Source organism: Cyprinus carpio, chromosome B15 (genome assembly GCF_018340385.1).
Source record: "Cyprinus carpio isolate SPL01 chromosome B15, ASM1834038v1, whole genome shotgun sequence".
In the NCBI taxonomy this organism is placed as follows: domain Eukaryota; kingdom Metazoa; phylum Chordata; class Actinopteri; order Cypriniformes; family Cyprinidae; genus Cyprinus; species Cyprinus carpio.
Window position 1 is genome coordinate 10390660 of NC_056611.1, and position 8767 is coordinate 10399426.

The following is an 8767-nucleotide window of genomic DNA, read 5'->3' on the forward strand; positions in this document are numbered from 1 at the left end:
TATGTATATTATATTGTATTTCTGTAAATAGATTGTTGCGTATATTACACATTGCACCTTTAAGTTTATGTTATGAATAGACTATATGTAATGCCTTTTTTAAAAGACAGGCTGTGTGCATATAAGAATTGCCATGTAGCTTCAATAACATGGGTTTACATGTTGTGTTAATGCTTTTGAGTACACATCCTCCTTGTTAACCTGTGCTACACCCCACTGACCAGCACAGGTTAACAAGGTCACAGACTCACCAAATTTATTTCGGAGAATATCTGCTAGACGCAAGCAGCGTACGCTCTTCTGTGTCAGCCACGCTGCATTGCTGCGCTGTTTTCATTCAAATCAAAGTGTAAATACATGTAGAAAACATGTCCTTGTGTCGCGGCTGACACAGAAGAGTGTAAGCTGCTTGTGTTCAGCAGATATTCTCCCAAAATTATCCACGTCAATTCATAAAGACACAAATCAAAAAATATTCTTGTCATTTCATATTTTGTTTTCTTCATGTAAAAAAAAAAAAAATAGTATTCTCGTCGTCGCTTCATAACGTTACGGTTGAACAACTGATAGCAGATGGACTATTCTGACGATGTCTTTCATACTTTTCTGGACCTTGACAGTGTATTTTACTTGGCAGTCAATGGGACAGTCACAAGCCTCCCGGTTTTCATCCAAAATATCTTAAATTGTGTTCCGAAGACGAACAAAGCTTTTACAGGTTTGGATTCAAGGGGGTCTGCACTCACGCCATTTGTACAAACTAGCGTACCAGATCCTTGTTTGGTCCCGGGTATGGTTCTCGTGCCTGATTTCTCTCTTTGATGGCATTCCATGGGAGGTTCCCGTCAGGAGAGATCTCCTCTCGCAGGCGAAGGGCGCGCCCCTGCACGGAGCTTGGAAGCTGTAGGTGTGGCCTCTGAGGAGGCACAACTCATAGCTTCCGGTCTCTCAACCACTTAGAATTATCATTAGCTTTTGGACGCCCGACATTTTACCTTTATATTTTACCTTATGTGTGTTTTTACAGGTATGTTTGGACTTTCTTTTGAGTCCACATATGTTAAATGATGTAAATAAATAATAAAATGACTATAAATAACATTTTTCATTGTCAACATTGTTGTACAGTGTAAAGGAATACATATCACTATTACAGCATGTTTAATGGTTTTTATTTGATGATTTGTTAATGCATTGTGTCATGTGTTTACTTTGAGGGGTCCATCATAACTCATTATTAATTACCCATACACTAACATAAACTCATTGTTTGTTAATGCATTCATTTTTCATGACTTTACTTGAGAGGGCCCATATTAATTAGCTCATTATTAACTGCCCATACACTTACATTAACTCATGGCTTGTTAATGCATTATTTTGACATGACTTTACATGAGGGGGCCCAATCATAATTAATTCACTGTTAACTACCTACTAAACTCAGCTCATGATTTATTTTATACTTTCTATCAAATACACATGTACTAACACAGCGAGTATTCAGCCTAGTTAAGAGATGTGGTGTGGATTTTCAAGTCAGAGAGGGGAGGAACGTTATCATCACGGCCTGCGTCTGGATGGACAGTGAACTGTTTCCGGGCAACTGTTCTGTATGGATTTTGAGGTTTTATTTTTATTAAGCTGTTTATAAGTCACAGCAGGGTGAGTTTAAAGGGAAAGTGAACAACACAAAACAGACAAGATCAATCATTAAGCTGAAGATGTCATGTCAAAAGCTCAAATTATGATGTTAAATTATTTTATTTCAAATCCAGAGTTTTTCTTATTATTTCTTAAAGAGGCTGTTTGATTTAGTTTACCCATAAATGTTAATTAATTCATTAACTATCAAACATGTACTAACATGAAATTAAGGCTGCTATTATTCATGTGTGACTCTAGTTGAAGGTTAGGGTAGCTCTTCGTTAATTCATAATAAGTTAACACCTTTAATAATCATTAGTATTTGATGAATTAAGCATTAATTTAGGCTTTAATACATGATTATTCATTTTGTGAACAAAAAATTTGGACTTGCAGTATTGAGGGGTGCCAGAGGTTTGGAGTAAAGAAGGTTGAGAACCACTGCTTTAAAAAAGAATATTCCAGGAGTCTGGGATCAAAGTTTATCTCACTCAACAGCATTTGCAACATTATGTTGATTACCCCCCCCCCTCTCTCTCTCTCACACACACACACACACACATACACAATTCTTTAAAGTAATGTACTTAAGCATTTGTTTTGAGCAGTAACAGCAATGATCCCATTATGACACTGTGATGGTGGTGTAGTTGTGCTGTGCATCTCATCATGAGGTTGGATATAAGGAACAAGCATGTGCAATAAAGGAAAATGCTGGTATGTTGCATGCTAAAAGCTGATTTAATGGTGATTTTTCAAGAATTCTGACAGGCATGACATTGTGACATTCATTTTGCATGACAGAAATTAATGAGGCTTGCTGTTTAAACAATCACCAGGAAGTTTGACACAGTTCTCGAAGTTTGTTTTAATTTCTGATGATTTCTCATAACTGTAGGTGCCATTGATTGAGGTTGTGCGCATGTCATTGTTGTTGTAGACTCTAGTGAGGTCAGCAGTGAATGGGGCATTAGTTATAAGGATATTGCTGTTTATTACTATGTTACAAGAACTGAGGGGTGGAATTTCTAAATCCTGAATGTACCCATAATCATTTTTCTTAATATTTGAATTAGTTTCAGTTTCAGTGGCACTGATATCTACTTTTAGACCCAAGTCGACTATATCTTTTATTTTAAAACCAACTGACCCTCCAATTAGCAAAGTGTTACCTATTGCATAGGTAGTTGTTTCTTCAAAGCTATTGTCTATCTTCACCTGCTGTTTCATTACTTGGCAGTTGTTGTTAACCATTGTTAAATTCCGAAATAAATCTGGTTTTTTGTTTCTCTGGACTAATTCAGCATTAAATTGAACATTTGTCAGGTATTCCTCTTTAACATCATCATAGTTTTGAACAAGGACTTTTAAATTGGAATCTACTTTTAGATTTGTGTCAGTTGAAAATAAGCGTTTCTTTATGTATCCTAATTTATTTTCATTTTGAACAATAATGTATCCTTTACAGGTCTCAACTGCAAAAGGTGGCATTTTGTTTGATGTATAGTCCTTCCATTCCAGATCTTCAAAATAATCTAAATTCACAAGAAACTTTTCAGCTTTTTGAGAAGAAGACTCACACGTCGTACTTTCTATTTTAACTAAGCAAGGCGTACACTCTTTATCGATTGCAATGTTATATTTAACTTCTGAATTCTTGTCCATGGAAAAAGTGTATAAATTATCCTGATTTGCCTTTGGTTCCCACTTGATCTTGCTGTTGTCCTTATTTTTCTGGGGTTTAAATAATTTCAAAAGCAAACCCCGAAGTGATCTTCGATGAGGATGATGAAGATAATGAGACAGTTCTGCAAGACAAATCCAGAACAAAACCAATATCCTGTTAGCTATTATACAATTAATATATATAAAAATAGACAGTGAACTAATATATTAATTTATTTTTCTCTTCTTCCTGATCTACCACCCTTAAATTAATGTATCAGTGCTCTTGGTAAGTTATATCGCAACACTCTGTCAACTGTACCAAAGTCTTAAACAAATGTTGTTGTGAATCAAATCATGTGCCTGAAATGGTTAACTCTTTTGCTTTAGTGTGTCAATAGGAAATGTACATTTCAGGTTTCCAAACTTCCTTTTCGCAAACATATAATCCAAATGACAAGCAGAGGTGGGTAGAGTAGCCAAAGTACTTTTAATTAATTACTCAAGTAAGAGTAAAAGTAACAATCCTAATAGTTACTTGACGAAGAGAAAAACGTACTTTTTCATTGGGTACGTTTTTCTCTTCGTCAAGTAACTATTAGGATTGTTACTTTTACTCTTACTTGAGTATATATGTATATATATATGTTCATGCTTCTGACAATTCAGATCAGACAATTCAGAACGTTTTGCAGGTTTGTTTGTTCAAGGCCTTAAACAGAATTGACACAAATGGGGTTCGTTCACAAATGGGGCATCGTTCATGACCCAGACAAAAAAGGAATGGAATAAATTTGGAATAATTTACGTGTTTTTTTTTTTTTACATGAATTGCATAAAAACTAAGTAACAAGAGGAACGTCGCCAAGTGTAGCAAAATAAAAGTGGGTTGTCGACATGACATGGCATTTTCACTGTCCCACAGAATAAAAATGAATATAATTAATATTGTCATTATTTAAAATGATGTAAATCATTAACGTTTCTTTGTCCTACATGGAACTGTTAAAAAAATCTGATTATTCGATTTTTAAAAATTTTTTAGCCAAATGTCAAAATTGTCCTATGGTGTGACTGTCCCAAGCATGGTTCAGTAAATTACAACTTTAATATATTAAAAAGAAAAGCATTAACATTTTAATAAATACTCTTGGCATACTTGTACAAGTGTCTGTTTTAGTAAATGGCAATCATTTTTTTTCATCTATATATTTCTGAGTAAGTGTAGGAACTTGACTCTGAAAACCATGTTCCATGTGCTGATTTTAAATCGGCTAATTCCAGAGAAAACTTTAATTAGCTGAAGGACCCTATTCATGAGCATGTTACTGAAACCCCCTGTGAAGCCCATGACATGTGCACATGGTCAGTGTTTGTCTCAGAATTGTTCAGATATTTAACTTTTTAGGAACCACTACAAAAGTGTTACATTTTGTTGTCCTTTGGTGCGACACCCCTAAATTATATATATATTTTTTAATTAAAAAATGTACGTTAAACTGCATAATCATGGAAAATTATGCAGATGTGTCTTGCTAACTGCTAATGACCGGTTAGCTCAGAATAGCAAGTTCATTAATTGACAGAAAAAGGCTGAAACGTCCTTTGGTGTGACAGAAAATGTCCTCCGGTGTGAAGCCTGTACTATCACACACCAGGACAAAGATGATGCAGTTCAGTAAAAATGTAAAAAAAAAAATAAATAAATAAAAAATAAAAAACAGTGAAACAATTGACAAAGTTAGTGACCATTTATATTTCTCAAAGATCAGACTTCACACTACATAAATATGTGCATTTCTTTTTAAAAAAAAGGTTTTGTATTTTTTCACACACAATTGAAATCTGTCGTAATCAAATTAATTCATAAAATTTTTATTATTATAATTATTATTTTTATTAAATTTGATTAATTGTTCTGCCCTTTTTATTTAGTAATTCTGTTCTGTGTTATACAAGAATTTTTTTAATGACTGGGTTCTGTCTGTCCGCTTCAGGACAGTACTCATAACTATCTTACTCAAGAACACTCTATAACTAACTCTTTTTTTTTAATATAACATTGTTATATAAAAAATATACTTGATTCAATTAAAATTTCAAAAAACAGTGAAAAATCTTTATGAACATTAATTTTTTTTCTTGTGGTGCTATATTTGATTTGGAACTTATGCGTGAAAATGTCTAAAACTTGATAAATATTTGGATGCAATTTCTCTGTCTGAAAACCATGTCTTAGTGTTTCAAAAGCATTAAAACAACTTTAACATTGTGTTTCATCTTGGAATTTTAAATCTATTATCATAACACAAGTGAAAGTCAACGAGACTCTTCTTTTTCAGTGAACCCCACACAGTCCACACATAAGTAGATGTTGACTTGTGCAGTCGTCATTGGAGCATCACTGTCTGTCAGTATAGTAATGCCAACAGACACTGGCATTTTTCCTGACCTCTGGTTGTTGTATGGATCACATTTTTCAAACTGGCATAAAATAATGTACCCAAATGCCTGACTTCCACAACAACCTCTTCATTACTGCTCTCACCTTCATTGCTTCTATCCTCCTTGTTTCTATCCTAACTTGTTTTATTACTACAACCTGATTTTCTGATACACTCATATCACTCAATCATCAATACTTTCTGAAATAAGTACAGATTTGTCTCTCCATCTCCAAAAATGAACCTAAAACATATGCATAAAGCTATTATTATACTGTGCCCACCAATGCTGGTCAATAGTGCCAGCTACACAAAATATGCATCACATAAAAGGACTTTGGCAGTTACGCATGACACTCAGATTTGTTGGTCTCTGAGTTGTTGTTTTTATAAAAGTGCATAAAAAATGACAAAAAAACTTTAGAAAACACATTAGGATGTACAATTATATTTTTTTATAACTTTATATGTATTATCTAGTCTAAAATGAGCTCACTGCGGAACCTTGAGAGCATTAAACCTAACTACTTAGTTACCAAAAATGTGAAGCACATGGCTAATACATTTTACTGGTTGAAGGGGATGTCATTTGATCTCTAAAATATTTTTATGTTGGTTGAACATTAATATTGTATTTTAAAATGCAATTTTCTTAGCGTCATTTAGAGGGTAAATATCTTAATGCAGGTGTTGCAGGTAAATGTAAAACAGTTGCAGAATTAAAGAAATCATACATACCAGCTCTTTCAGTCTTAGAAACATCATCTGCTGGGATCTGCTGTAGACTGATCAGCAGCAGAGCAAAGATGACTATTTTTAAACCCATCATCAGTTGCCGTCTGTCACGTTATCTATAAAATTACACACAGTAGCCAGACCCGATGCATACACATGAAATTTCAAGTTCAACAATGCAGTTATCTCACCAATATCTCTGTTATTATTTTAACATAAAACCGCACTTATCTGGAATCAAAAGTCATTATATAGACAACAAAGCTTTTGCATAACATTATTAATTTCAGAACTTCCTGAGAAAAAAAAGAAACCTCATAAAGCTTGTTTGAGTTTACATGTCAAAGACTAGACCATATCTTACCTGTGAATATTCACCTGTGAGTTGCTGAGAATGAAGTACTTCACAAGCAGTCTTCACTGGCAGCTGTACACTGCACTTTATTTCCCTCGCTTGCACTTATATGCCAGCCCAATGCAAATGCAGATGTCCACATTACCATATATGTTCAACTATCTGAAATATGATGGAGGGCCAATGTCTGGATGTCTTTATCTATGTCTTGTGAAAGCATTGTGCTTTGTGTGTGTAAAAAAGGTGAGATATGTTGCTAGAAATGACATTGCTCAGTTTTATTCCTCAGTCACTTGAAATATGAAAACTTTCATAAATTACTCATCCTCATCTTGGTCCAACTGTAAAAGTGCAGGACTCATTTCTTGGTTTCATGTAGAAAGGGTGACTTACATACATTCATGCATACATTCTTTGTTTAGCTCACAGGAAGCATTTAAAAACATCATGCCCACATGTTGTGGTAAAATACTCACTCATATCAGCATTTGGGTATGTGATATCACACTCTTAGTTTCTCTGTCTTTAATAAGTAATAAATCACAACTGATAAATAATAAATTCAAAATGGTAAAATATCAAAATGGTAGTTTGTATTCTCATAAGGTCAAAGTTTTATGTTTTATTCCTTTCAGTGCCGCTTCTTAACAGAGGCAAGTTTCTATATTAAAACTCGCAACTACTTGCAGAAGAAAATAGTCTGCAACATTCTAACACAGTGATGCTTCAGAGTGAATATTCTAAATTCTTGTTGCTGGTAGCACAAGCACGTGGAGTACATCAGAAATAGAAAGAGGCATCAGTGTAAGATGCATGCATCTAGTGTAGACAGAAGCACCGATTTTAATACGTTTTATGTGCTTTTACACAAAGTATGATGCCATTTGCATCTGGTGTAGACAGGGTGTATATTTTTCTTAAATCAGCATCTCTACATGTATGGCAGCCATTCCATTCCGGTGTCTATCTACACCTTGTTCTGCTTAATGAAGTACTGATTTTAGTTAGTTTAAAAACAGCTTATATTGAGGCCAATCAACAGGTTGAGGAATGTACCACTTTATGATGTAATATCGGGGCTAAACATCACCTCCACAGAAGAAGATCAATGCCTGCCTCTACATCACTCTCTATTTAGCCCTGCCCAGCGATTTGCATGTAGTGTAAATAACAAAAAGGTCTATGCAGAAACCAAATGATTATGATGGCTTTGAAGACAACAAGCTGTGGAAAAACAGTATTTGCACTGCCTTCCTTCTGATCCCAATGTTAGGAAAGAGTGGATGAACTTATTTTCCAAAGTTCCAAACCATGTCAGTAAGAAATTGGCCCTTTATTCACTTCATTTTACCTTGTTTAAAAAAACAAGTGATAATTCAGCACAGGATTTTCAAAAAGATTGAAACTAAAAGACACTGTAGCTCACAAGTGTGAGTAACATTTTTATTACGTGGTCACTATTGCTTTGTCTGTTAAACAGATCATTTGATATTGAAGATGCAGGATCGTGGTTGTCCTGCATCTTCAATAAACAAGCTACTGGTAGTTCAAAATGCAGTCCTAACCAGGTCAATAAAATATGATCCTTTACCCCAATTTTACATTCTCTGCACTGGTTACCTATTAAGTTCCGTATCAGTTACAGAATATTACTACTTACTTTTAAGGCCCTACCTAACTAGTCTTCTATCATGCTACAATCCATCCCGCTCCCTAAGGTCGCAAAACTCTGGAGTCTTGGTAGTTTCCAGGATAGCAAAGTTCACAAAGGACATAGAGATTTTTCATATTTGGCTCCTAAACTCTGGAATATCCTTCCTGATAACGTTCAGGGTTTAGATACACTGTCTCTATTTAAATCTAGATGAAAGACACATCTCTTCAGCCAAGCATTTACATAATGCATGTCATAACCTTGTAC